Here is a 12,971-nt window from a genome sequence, read left to right on the forward strand (position 1 = left end):
GGAACCTCGTCCTCACAATACTAAATTACTTCAGTGTATAAAGGTCTTAGAAACGTGAGGATTTAATGTGCTGTATCCATAGACTATGTTGTTCTTACTGTATAACTATCAACTTCTTTAAAAAGGTGCCTCTTCAAGTACAATTTACACTTTTCCCTTAAATATAGGAGTCAGAGAGTTTATAACCCTATTGCCTGGTTGCTTATTAGAAGAACGTAAAATGTTCCCGAACGTCCTGAAGTGCTTGCATATCATAAGCCACAAAAAGAAAATATTAGGCTGAAGTGAATATTCTTGGATGTTTCTACATATCCACCTGCTTATTTAGCACCGTAATGTAATTTTTGATACTCTCTGCTGTTTTATTTGCAATCTGGTATAAATGGAAGACCTACATTGCTTTTCTCGACACTCCATTGTAAAGGCTATCAACATCCAGGAGGATGAAAGAGGGGCGTCCGTGGTGGCTGAGGGGTGACTGGTGGCAAGGATCTGGGGCAGGTTTTTCCTGTCTCTTGGTGTTTCATTCACAGCATTAAAGAAAGCTCACAAGAATTTGCAAAGCAGCAAGGAAGGCTTATCCAAATCAATTTGGTAATCAAGTTAGAAAGAAAGGCACTTTCAAGATCGATGGTAGTTCGCCTGAATAGTCTTTGTTTGGGACTTCTTTTTATGAGGTTCAAGAGAAAAAGAAGTTTGTTGCTGATGGGCATAGTTTGGGTGGTTCTCTATTTTGATTGACAGATTAAATTGTACAACCATTCCTCTACTGTGCACATCCCTTCTCATAATGCATCTGATTCTAATTATATGCATGCCCAATTATGTATAGCTATAAGATTGATGAGTAGGGGATTCCCCCTAAAATTCCACTTTGGGGGACAGTTTGCCTGCCTTAGTACTTACATATCTCAAGCCAGTTCAGGCCACATCAACATTCTTATACGTGTACATCTAAGTTTGATGGTCACGAGGGTAGGTAAAACTTCAGAGTAGGGTTTGTACACAGCTCAATGCAGATGAGGGTCCTAGATTGCTAGATAACATTGTTCAGAGTGGTCTGGGTATACTTAATATGTATAAAATAGGGTTTTAGACCACTAAGTGCATTAGAAGAAGAAGGTAAATGCATAGCCCAAAGCAAGGAGAGGTCCAGGTTGCTACTCCCTGTGCGTTTCTGCCACAGAAGTACTTCACTTGTACTCTCTATTTCAGTGGGATTTTAAAGCAGAGTGGAACTTTAAAAAGTTGTACCTACAGTATAATTATACTATATAATTTCTTCTTGTATCAAGAAACAATATGCTTGAGGAACAGAGGTCATTCTTGTTTAAATATAGCAATTTTCTCTGAAGTACATGCAGCAGGGAGCCAGTACTCACATTTTGAAAACAATACCAAGATTACTATGAATATTACTTACCCTTCTTTTTTTAATTTTTTAATGTATTTTATGTATGGGCCCACTGTAGCTGTCAGACACACCCATTACAGATGGTTGTGAGCCACCATGTGGTTGCTGGGAATCGAACTCAGGATGTCTGGAAGAGCAGTCAGTGCTCTTAACCTCTGAGCCACCTCTCCAGCCCTTACCCTTCTTTTGCTGAGATAAAGTATGATGACTAAGGGAATAGCGACTTATAGAAGAACTATTTTATTTTGGCTTATATTTCCAGAGGGAAAGTTCCCAATGTTGGAGGAAGCATGATATCAGAGTAGGAAGCTAAGAGATCACATACTCAATAACAAGCTCCAAGGAAAGAGAGGGGAAGAAGAGCAATGCTGTATACGTCTAAGCCCATCCCCAGGGTCTTACTTCCTCTAACAGGACCATACCTTCTTTTTATTAAAAAAAATTTATTTTTTTATTTATATGAATACACTGTAGCTGTCTTCAGACACACCAGAAGAGTTCATCGGATCCCATTACAGATGGTTTGTGAGCCACCATGTGGTTGCTGGGAACTGAACTCAGGACCCCTGGAAGAGCAGTCAGTGCTCTTAACCGCTGAGCCATCTCTCCAGCCCCACACCTTCTTAATATCCTCAAACCACAACACCAATTGGGAACCAAGTGTTGAAACACATGGGCCTATAGAAAACATTATCTTATTCCAATCACCACTCTATAAATACTACCTATCTTGTTTTCTGATTTAGATACATTATCTCTGGGCTCTTAGTACTTACTAGAAACATTTTCAACATGTAGGAAATGGCAGAAAACAGTGGGGAAATGAGAGATTCGATTCAGTCTGCTTCGTTCCACTGATAACTGAAGTTTAGCGTTTGTCTATTTTGATCTTTTAAGTTGTTCATACTGGTACTTCGTAGGGTTTCAGCATTAGAAAATGAGATCTTCAGGGATCCAGGTGGTCACAATCCCAGCATGGATGAGGGAGGGGTTTTTAAGGTGCCACCACTGTCAGAGGGCAGCTAGAAGAAAACAGCTGAGAAATGGAGTCTCAGATAAGTGCATGGCCAATGGTAGGTTGTTTATTCCCTGGTGGATTGCCACATTACCATGTACATATGAGCAGTAAATAATGGATTCATGGGCTTATGAATAACAATTTAAAAAGGGAACAGGAATCTGTGAAGGAGATGAGATAGATGTATTAAGGAGAGTTAGAGGGGAATAGTAAGTAGATATGATTGATATATTAATATATGAAACTTTCAAAGAAAAAGAATCACAAAGATTATTGTGAAATATCTTTTAACAACTCAATGATGCTCCTCTGAATTCAATAAATGGACACATTAGATCTCCTGAAAACCTTGCTGAACAGATTATTTTACAATTGACTCTTTGTTGTCAAACATTCACACTGATAGACTTTAACCAAATCCATGACAAATAAAATATCTTCCCAGTATCCTGCTCTGAGATGTGAGTAGTAATCCTAACTATTTTTACTTTGGTGCAATGATCATTAAATCATTATGTTAAAGTGAAATTGCCAGATACATAAAGATGCCATTTTGGTGCAAACTTTATTAATGAATCTGGAATTGGTTTCATATCATCTTGGCAAGATGGAAATTTGAAGGTCTTACCTTAAGGATCCGAAAACTGGACCAGTAAAGCTGGAGGAACTTCAGGCCTCCCAGTCATGTTAGTCATTTTTACCATTGAAAGGTCACCTGTGATGGTTTGGATGTTCCCCATAGACTCTTACATTTTATAATTTGGTCCCCAGATGTTAAAACTATTTAGGAAGTGTTAGGAGGTGTGGCCTTGTTAAAAGATGTGTCACTACTTATTAGAAATTAGAAGGCAAAGTCACTACAGGTGGCCTCTGAGGCATTGAAAGACTCAAGCCATTCTGAGTTTTCCCGTTTCCTGTCATGGATCTACGCTACCAGTTATTGCTCCAGACTCATACCTGCTTACCTGCTGCCATGCTCACCGTCATGACGCTCATGGACTCTAACGCTCTGCAACTGTGAGGCCAAAATAAACCCTTTCTTATATAAATTGCCTAGATCATAGTGTCTTATCCCAGCAATAGAAGAGTAGGATACCACCTGTGATGGCTCAGCTTTGGCTTGTGTACTTGATGGGATTTAGAATTACAATGGAAACAACTTTCTAGGCAAGTCTACAAGGATTTGTCTAGATTAATTAAAGTAGGAAGACTTACCCTAAATGTTGGTGCTAGCATTCTGATCACAGAGATCCCACACTTAAGCAGAGGAGAGCAATGTGAGCAGCAGCATCCTCTGCTTCCTGTCTGGGGATACAATGTGACCAGTGTTTCTGGCTGTCAGCCACCATGTAGATACAATGTAACCAGCATCCCTGGCTTGCAGCTACCATGGTGGACTGTATCCCCTAAAACTGTAAGCCAAAAGAAAACCCTCTTTCAGTAGTTGTTGTCAAGTATTTTTGTCAGGGTGAAATAAATAGTTAATAAATCACCTTTATTTCCACTGTAAATCTGGAATAGTTCTATCAATGATGTGCTGAAAAGTTAGCCTGGGCAAAGTAGTATATTTACCAAAGCCATTTATAAGTGCAATCCCCATCAAATCTCAGCATTTACACTAAAAAACATAATCCTAAAATTAGCATGAAATTAATTACAAGGGAACACAAATAACAACAACAACAACAACATTCTTGAAAAAGTGAACAAATGAAAAAAATCACAAACTATAGTTTCATAACACTGTTCTGCTTGGGGTATTAAAATATTTCAGATCCAGATAAAGGTTCTGCCTATGTAAAAATATCCCATGGTCACAAAACTGTATACTGTAAAAATGACTATATGTGAATGTCACTTCTGGAAATAAGGCAGTAAATTACTTATGATCTTGAACTCACAATTGAATGCTCAAGGGCTAGAGAGCACATGGTGCTCTTGTCAGGCTTGGGTTTGGTTCTCAACTTACACCAGACATGCATCTATCTGTAATTCCGATTCTAGGGGACCCAATGCCCCCTGGCACCATGGGTATCTTCATGCATGTGGCACACCATAACTCATATAGGCACACATACATATACATAATAAATCTTGATGAATGTGCACAAGCCTGGGCATGGTAGAGCATGTCTTTAATCCCAGCATTTAGGAGGTACAGGAAGCCAATCTCTGTGATTCTAAGCCAAGCCTAGTCTACATAAGTGAGTTCTAGGACAGCCAGAAACCCTGTCTCAAAAGCCAAACCAAACCAACCAAAAAGACAAATAATAAAATGTACAAGCAAAAGAATGTACACAAATATTTTACTAAATATGGTAGACATTTCAAGAAAGCTGTTTTTCTGTGAGCACGTGTTAAAGATACAGAAACTAGTAGATAGAAATCTTAGGCTATGGAGCCAAAGAATAATCCACTATCATTATGAGAAATATAGCAACACAGAGAGCAGAGCTGTAAAATCAACACAGTGACTCTGACAGCATGAATGGCATTTTATCGGAGTTTGGGCATGATAAAGGCATCTTAGCAAATGCTAGGAAGGCATCTGCAATAAGAAGTAGGCAGGATTTAAAAGACCAAATTGTTTCATTGTTTATATAAACTGGCATTGAGTCAAGGTGTGCTGCAGTTGAGATTAATGCTTGCCTAACTTTTATGATGATTTCAGGGGTTGCTCAGTACATATTTCCAGGCAGGGTGTATGTTTTCTGAGCCCCAGTTTCTTCAACTTAAGGCAGGGTCACTCCGCCCACTGTGAGAGGATTGCATGTGATGGTTTATGCAAAGCAGATTGCCTGGCAGAGAGAGAGCAATTATTAAACACTAGCACTGGGATTCAAAGGCGAACATACTATTGTCTAAATTACCTCAGTGAGGTTTCTGTTCAATAATACTTCTGCACTTTTTTGCGGCTTTTTGTAGGGGATAAATGCATTTAAAAAATGAAGAGTTTTAAAAAAAAGGAACGTAAATCTGAGCCCCTTCCTGTGCTCCAAGGGACACACACAGGCGCACTCTCCATAGGAAACATTGTGGAGTCGAGGATTATCATAAATGGTCATCTCTAAATAACCACATTCCCTTTACTGGTTCTCAGGGACATAATGTTCTAATTATTTAGCCATCTACAAAGACTCGGGACTGAAATTGGGAATGTCGAGTGCTGTACTTTGACTGTGCCCGTCTCATTTGAGGTCTTTATGTCTTGACTTGTTCTCCTTTCATTTGGGTAATGAAGGAACAATCCAGTTATCCCCGAAGAGAAAAGTGAGAAGGGATACTTTTGTACTATTCTGAAAATAGAATCTATGAAAGGATTTAAGACATACTATTATAGGGGCCGGGAAGATGGCTCGGTGAAGGAGATGGCTCAGGAAGTAAGAACGCTTGCATCAGGAACTGGATTCAAATCTCGGCATCCACATAAAAAGTCAGACATGACCATGCATGCCTGTTGACCCCATTACTGTGCGACAGAGAGACATGAGGACTGGTGGCCTTCCTGGGCACTACACTAATACCAGTGTCAGTGAGAGACCTTGTCTCAAGGGAAAAATGTGGACAGTGATGGAATAAGACAGCCACAGTCTTTCTTTGGCTTCTGCATGCGTGTGCATGCCCCTCATGTGTGTATATATATCAAACGCACACACAGAGACATGTGCACACAGACATATTATTGTGAGCTTTATCCGTTCTTAAATCACTCTTTAGTAGGGATTCTCAAAGTTAATGTCTATCTTCTAAATCCAAGGAAGTTAAATCACCAATAATTGCGACACCACGAAAAGCCAGACAGCCAATTCTGAAGGAGTGTGAAGGTACTGATTTCAAAACTCACAATGTGAAAGGAGAGCACAGACTCCCAGAAATTGTCCTCTGACTTCCACACATCCATGTAAGTATCTCCTACCAACACACAGAACATGTAAACACACACACACATACACTCACACACACACATACATACACATACACACATACACTCACACACACATACATACATGCATACATACACACACACACACACACACACGAAGTAAGGAAATACATGCTTCTTAAAATTCTGAATTAACTGTACCCAGAAGAAAGACACCTTCAGCCTATATTTTATAAAACAGCATTAATCTGACAGCAGAGGAGAAATGAAAGTTTACCAGAACAAAGGTACAGCATTCCACATTTTACCCCTTATTTCTCTCACAGTGGGATATAATGAAATTCCTCAACATTTTCAATGCATATGTATTATTTAAGGATTACTAGGTAAATTAAATAAAATAATCGACTTAAGAGCTTCTTATAGTGCTTGGTAAGATTTGATAAGAGGTAGTTACTGTTAGAATACTCGAGTAAATGCATGCTTTAAATCCAGATCCCACGCTGCCATTGCTCACATAGGATTTCAAGATTAGAATGTTTCCTCTGTAAGTAGTGAGTGACGTAAAAGAAATATAGCAACCTGCATGTGAAATTCTACTCAACCCAGCTCAGCTAAATAAAACTCTGTGAACACTACCAAGAACCGTGGTAACAAAGTGAGAATCATGGCATCATTTATTGACTTGGGAAGGTACCATGCTGAGTCCCATTACTTAGTCTCCATCACGGCTTCTGTGGAGAACATCAGCCTGTTTCATGGTATGTCGTGGCGGCTTACTTTTGCAGTGTAGCTCCCTAGAGGATTAGCTGATGGTTGGAGAGGTTTTCTGATTTTTAAAATTACATTTAGTTATTTGTGTGTGTGTATGTATGTATGTATGTATGGATGGATGGATGGATGGATGGATGGATGCCTGCTTTTGTGGAAGCACACACGCATGCCTGTGTGTACTCTTGTGCGTGCATGCATGTGTGTGTGTGTGCAAGCATGTGCGTGTGCGTGTGTGTGTGCGTGTGTGTGTGTGTGTGTGTGTGTGTGTGTGTAAGGACCTGCACGTGAAGGTCAGAGAACAGCTTTCTCTTTTCTCCTTTCGGGTCCCAGGGATGGTACTCAAACCATCAGGATTTGCACCAAGTACCTTTTCCTGCTGAGGCAACTCATTGGCTCAGTTTGTCTGGTTTGGGGCCATTGAAGGCACCACATGTGAAAGTTAAACCTGAGAGGAGGGCAGACTTAACCAGAAGCTTCCTTGTCTACAAAGATCACCTGCATCGGAGGGGTGAGAATTAAACCTTGCTGCTTTTGAGAATCGGCCTTCTCTTAGATGGAATATCTGATTACTAGCGGCCATGATGCCATTTTATGAAGATCTTCAGGGTTCATCCCTTCTTTTGTTGATGCAGGCTATCACTCCAGGTGAGTTCTTTCTCTGTGTTTTTTTGTCACTTTTTTTTTTTATTAACTTGAGTATTTCTTATATACATTTCGAGTGTTATTCCCTTTCCCGGTTTCTGGACAAACATCAACCTCCCCCTCCCCTTCCTTATGGGTGTTCCCCTCCCAACCCTCCCCCCATTGCCGCCTTCCCCCCAACAATCTAGTTCACTGGGGGTTCAGTCTTAGCAGGACCCAGGGCTTCCCCTTCCACTGGTGCTCTTACTAGGATATTCATTGCTACCTATGAGGTCAGAGTCCAGGGTCAGTCCATGTATAGTCTTTAGGTAGTGGCTTAGTCCCTGGAAGCTCTGGTTGCTTGGCATTGTTGTACTTTTGGGGTCTCGAGCCCCTTCAAGCTCTTCCAGTTCTTTCTCTGATTCCTTCAATAGGGGACCTATTCTCAGTTCAGTGGTTTGCTGCTGGCATTCGCCTCTGTATTTGCTGTATTCTGGCTGTGTCTCTCAGGAGCGATCTACATCCGGCTCCTGTCTGCCTGCACTTCTTTGCTTTATCCATCTTGTCTAATTGGGTGGCTGTATATGTATGGGCCACATGTGGGGCAGGCTCTGAATGGGTGTTCCTTCTGTGTCTGTTTTAATCTTTGCCTCTCTATTCCCTGCCAAGGGTATTCTTGTTCCCCTTTTAAAGAAGGAGTGAAGCATTCACATTTTGATCACCCGTCTTGAGTTTCATTTGTTCTAGGCATCTAGGGTAATTCAAGCATTTGGGCTAATAGGCACTTATCAATGAGTGCATACCATGTGTGTTTTTCTGTGATTGGGTTACCTCACTCAGGATTTTATTTTCCAGTTCCGACCATTTGCCTACGAATTTCATAAAGTCATTGTTTTTGATAGCTGAGTAACATTCCATTGTGTAGATGTACCACATTTTCTGTATCCATTCCTCTGTTGAAGGGCATCTGGGTTCTTTCCATTTTCTGGCTATTATAAATATGGCTGCAATGAACATAGTGGAGCACGTGTCTTTTTTATATGTTGGGGCATCTTGTGGGTATATGCCCAAGAGAGGTATAGCTGGAGCCTCAGGCAGTTCAATGTCCAATTTTCTGAGGAACCTCCAGACTGATTTCCAGAATGGTTGTACCAGTCTGCAATCCCACCAACAATGGAGGAGTGTTCCTCTTTCTCCGCATCCTCGCCAGCATCTTCTGTCACCTGAGTTTTTGATCTTAGCCATTCTCACTGGTGTGAGGTGAAATCTCAGGGTTGTTTTGATTTGCATTTCCCTTATGACTAAAGATGTTAGTGAATAAGAGCATCCATATCATTAGACTAAAGGCGTGGCTTTGTACATATGCTTTCCTGATACTTCTGCTGGTAGCCATAGGACTACTGCCACAGGGCTAGCTAGAACCACCATGTTGCCCTATTTCATGCTGGTGTAATAACACTCTAACCAAAGGCAACTTAGGGAAGAGAGCCTGCTTTTAGGTCACAGTCCATCCCTGGGGACTGCAGGGCAGAAAGTATGGAGGGACACTCCTTGCTGGCTCTCTCTCTGGCTTGCTTCCTCATTCATGCTCAGCTAGCTGGCCTTCTTATACAGTCAAGTCATCATGCTGGGCACGGTGTTGACCATGTTGGTCTGGACCCTCCCACATCAAAGATCAATCAAACGGTGTCTCATAGAAATGGCTATTGGCCAGTCTGTTATGGTCAGTCTCTCAGCTGCGACTCCCTCAGGTGACTTGAGGATGCGTAAGGTTGACTGTTGATAGCTGATGTTAACTGGGACACACCGCCCTCTCAGAGGACACCTTAGCTAACGGTCTCTGCACTCAGCACACGCTGCTGCTGCACGACCTGAAATACCCCAGCTCCTGTCATCTGCAGCTCAGGCAAGGGCTTCTTCCCACCTCAAGTTCTGCATCTACAAAAGAGAAAACCCCAGGTTCAAATGCTTCTGCGTTCCTGGGGACAGTTACGTAACAGAGAAAGATAATTAACTTGTCACGTCTTTTCTTCCGACAGGACTCATGCAGATTCTCGTATAACAAATACCACAGCAAGTGTTTTCTTGTATATCTTTATATTCTGATTCTTAAAAAAATACATCTGTTTATGTGTATGGTTTTTTGTTTTGTGCATGCAAGCACACACGCACGTGTGTGTGTGTGTGTGTGTGTGTGTGTGTGTGTGTGTGTGCGTGCACATAAGTACCATGCTATGCATGTATGGAAGACATAGGGCAATTTCTAGGAGTTAATTATTTTTTACCATCATGTGGGTCGTGGAGACCAAACTCAGATAATCAGGGATGGCAGCACGTACCTTTATTCCGCTCACTACTTTGCTACTATTTATATTTCAATTCTTGATGCTGAAAGGTAGGAAAATTTAGATTAATGCTCGCAACAATAGCCTAGGATGATCATGAAAATTTAATAACATTAATCAACCAAGTTTGTCATTTCATTTGCATACCTGTGAGTCTATGTGTAGCACATAAAATAAGACATTAATTCTACTACATGATAAACATAGGAATTATAAATAAATTTAATTAGCAATATTTTATCACTAACCTTCAAAATCTTAAAAAGTAAGGTTCATTTAAAATGTTTTACCTATAAATTTATTGGTTAAAATTTATGTAGCATTTTCATTTAATATGTATTATTAATTTTAGCAGAAAAAAATTATAAAACTAAGTAAACTAGGTTTTGTACTTTAATATTTATTTTATTTTTGTAATGAATTTCAAAATGTCTTGTACATTCTACTATTTAACCTTTTAATCAAATGTGAGCAATCACTCAACACTTAAGTGATTTAAAAATCAATTGTTTAAATAATTTATACTTAAACAGTTACAAAAAAAGTAACTTAAGGCCAAAGTATCTAAAAGGAAATGATAATAATAGAAATCCATGGCTTAGAAGTAGACAAACTATACAGAACATCAAATAAGTCAAATACACACACGCGCACACATACACACACACACATACACATACATACACACACATACACACACATATGTATACACACACACCTACACACATACACACATACACATACATACACACACACCATATACACACCACACACACACATATATATACACACACATATACACACTTATAGATATACACACATGCACACACACATATACACACATACACACACATGCATACACACATGCATACACACACATGTAAACACACATACACACATATACACACATACATACATACACACACCAATATAACACATTGTGTGTGTTATAGTGTTATATGTGAATGTGTGGTGTTGTGTGTGTGTTATATGTGAATGTGTGGTGCAGTGTGTGTGTTATATGTGAATGTGTGGTCTAGTGTGTGTGTTATATGTGAATGTGTGGTGCAGTGTGTGTTACATGTGAATGTATGGTGCAGTGTGTGTGTTATGTGTGAATGTGTGGTGTTCTGTGTATGTTATATGTGAATGTGTGGTGCAGTGTGTGTGTTATATGTGAATGTGTGGTGCAGTGAGCACACGGAGGCCAGATGATGATACCTAGTGTCCTGCTCTATCCTCTTTCTTATTTCTTTGAGTCAGGGTCTCTTGCTGAATTGGGAACTAGGATAGTAGCCAGGAAGCCTCAGAGATCCCCTGTCTCTGCACCACACAGCACTGGAGTTATGATCACATGCATGTCCGTGCTCAGTTTCTTATGTGAGAGCTGAGTATTTGTTTTAATTTTTGTAAATATTTATTGTATATTTTATTTATTTACATTTCAAATGTTATCCCCTTTTTCCGGTTTGTCCTCCGCAAGCCCTCTATCCCATCTCCCCTCCCCCCTGCTTCTATGAGGGCGCTTCCCCACCCACCCACCCACTTCTGCCTCCCTGCCCTGGCATTTCCCTACACTGGGGAATCCAGCATTCACAGGACCAAGGGCCTCCCCTCCCATTGATGCCAAATAAGGCCATCCTTTGCTACATATGTGGCTGGAGGCGTGGGTCCCTCCATGTGTATTCTTAGGTTGGTGGTTTAGTCCCTGGGAGCTCTGGGGCATCTGGTTGGTTGATATTGTTGTTCTTCCTGTGGGGTCTTAAACCCCTTACACTCGCACATCAAGTACCTATCCGCTTAGCCATCCCTCCAGTCCCGAGGCTACACTTAAAAGGATAATAGATCATAAATAAATAGAGCTCATCCAAGAAAAAAAGTTTATTGCAACACTCAGAGTACAGGACAACCCTTTGGTTATATTGGATAAGAGAAGAGAGAGAATAAACCGATTGTATCCATATCAAATATACAGAGGAATAAAAGAATATTCTGAACATTTCTATGGCAATAAGATGTACAAAGTGAAATTGATGAATCTGTAAAAAAGGTATCAACTAAGGAGGGAGGGAATGAGGGAGAGAGGGAGGGAAGGAGGGAGGGAGGGGAAGGGAATATGAATAGAGGAATGAATGTTTTGTATTAAAATTAAACACAGCGGGAGATGGCACAGCCTGTGAAGTGCCTCTTTCCCCATCTCTCAGCTCCAAGCACCTAAGTCTGTGTGGATCCTCAGAGGTGGAGTAAAGGCTGAGTCTGACCCACCCTGTATCTGTATAATTAGTTCATGGGGAGCTCACTTGGAAGCCTTTCTAGTCAAAGGTGTCAGGATCCTTACCGTCCAACTCAATGGTTAAACTGCCTCAATTTTTTTCCATTTCTATATTTCCAGTCATTTTATGTAGAACATGTCCCCTGATCCTTGACTTTTCACCCACAGCATGCTGCAGTCACAGCTGTCAACCTGTGACTGTGTCCTCTCAGCTCTAATGAGTGTTTTATAGGGCAAGAGACACGCCTTGATCAATACTACTCTTCCTAGAGCCCTGGACTATAGCAATCTCTCTCTCTCTCTCTCTCTCTCTCTCTCTCTCTCTCTCTCTCTCTCTCTCTCTCTCTCCTCTTATTCCTTCATCTCTCCTCCTTCTTTTTAGCCCCACCTTCCTTCATATATATATATATATTCTTATACACACACACACACACACACACGTATACATACAGAGTGGCATATGTTGGCAACATGTCTGCAGTTCACAGCTACTTAGGAGACTAGTCCCATTCTTCCTTTTACATGTGTGTGTACTCTTCCATATGGGCACATTTATAGGCCAGAGATTGTTAGCTGTCTTATTTTTTAATCTATCGTCAGTCATCATCATTATGAGTGGAAGTCAGAATATCATTTTGTTGATG

This window comes from Rattus norvegicus, chromosome 17 (assembly GCF_036323735.1).
Source record: "Rattus norvegicus strain BN/NHsdMcwi chromosome 17, GRCr8, whole genome shotgun sequence".
Taxonomy (NCBI): Eukaryota; Metazoa; Chordata; class Mammalia; order Rodentia; family Muridae; genus Rattus; species Rattus norvegicus.